The sequence below is a fragment of the Arachis ipaensis genome, chromosome B05, assembly GCF_000816755.2.
Source record: "Arachis ipaensis cultivar K30076 chromosome B05, Araip1.1, whole genome shotgun sequence".
Lineage (NCBI taxonomy): Eukaryota > Viridiplantae > Streptophyta > Magnoliopsida > Fabales > Fabaceae > Arachis > Arachis ipaensis.
The window spans coordinates 26,733,510-26,735,023 of NC_029789.2; positions in this window are offsets into that span (position 1 = coordinate 26,733,510).

Sequence of the window (1,514 nt, forward strand, 5' to 3'; positions counted from 1 at the left end):
AAAGAAATAAGTTAGAGAGAGAAATTAAATTAGTCAATTTGCTTAAGAAATTGGTAAGTTATATTTTATTAGTTTTACGAGAATATAAATAATTTAAAGGAAAAGAAATTAATCAAGCGGGTAAATTACTCATTTAAGCCGATGAGAGTTTAAAATTATACAATTTAGTCAAAAAATATTTCATGAATCAACAAAGACACGAATCTATATAATTCGAATTACACACACGGACACACTCACTAATTTGAATCAGGGTGATTCGAATTACACACACGCTGCACTTAGTAATTCGAATTGGCCAGATTCGAATTACTCAAGGTATAATTCGAATTATACTGTTTCGAATTATACAGGGCCAGAGGTGTATAAATATGGTGTGAACGTGAATTGATCCCATTAGAGTGAGAAAATGGCTAGTGAGGAGAGTTTTGTAGTGTTGGTGCATCACAGAGGATCGATTAAGAGAAAAATACGATCTGGTGTGAAGTTCACTGATAAGGATCTTCTCAGTATTTTTATCAAGCCTACGACGAGCTATGATGAGTTTGTGAATTCTATACTACAGAAACTTGGTCTGCAAGGCGGGAAACGAGTTCAGAAGTTATTTTATCGCATTCCGATCTCAGTGCTGCAAGAAATCGTGAAGTATGATTGTTTCACGATAGGGAGTGATGAGGACTTGCAGGTCCTGTTTCATTGTCGTCGGCAGTTTTCCGAGGTTAGGACACCTGAGCTGTTGGCGAAGCTGGTTGACGTGGTATCTAGCTCGGGAGGTTCGAACCGGAATACCCACACTATAGGCACGGTAGCTGGTTCTAGCTTCAGACCTATTGGTGCATCTTTATCCGTCCCTGTGAATGAACCTCCGGACGAACCTGTCGCCTCTCCGTCGTTCGCTGTTGACCTCAACTGTAGTGGAGGCAGAGAGGTTGGTATCGTGGATAGGGTGCCGACTTCTTTACAATGTATGGCATCGGCTGGTCTGGGCGATGCATTGCTGGATGATGTTGACGATGATGATGTGGAGCCGGATCTCATTGCTGATGATAGTGGCGACGAGATTGCAGCGAGTAATCCAGGTGGGGCTGGAGGTGGTTCTAGCTCTGGGACACAGCAGTACCCTCCACACTTTTCATCTTTGGACTTGGATGCCCTGAGATAGGAGGGGGTTCCTGGGGAACCTACTGGATTTGATGCTAGAGATGCCTAGTGGTCTGGTGGTCTTATAGAGTTTCAGGTTGGTCAGCAGTTTCAGGATAAAGATGAGGCTGTGTGTTAAGTGTGAAGACGTATAGCATGCGACGCGGAGTACAGTACAAAGTGGTGGAGTCTGACTATCACCGGTATGTAGGGAAGTGTACTGAGTTTGGGAATGGGTGCACATGGTTGATTAGGCTAAGTCTTCGGCAGCGCAAGGGTATTTGGGAGGTAAAACAGTACAACAGACCTCATACGTGTCTCGCGACGTCCATCTCTAGCGACCACAGGAGTCTGGATTATCATGTGATCTCGGC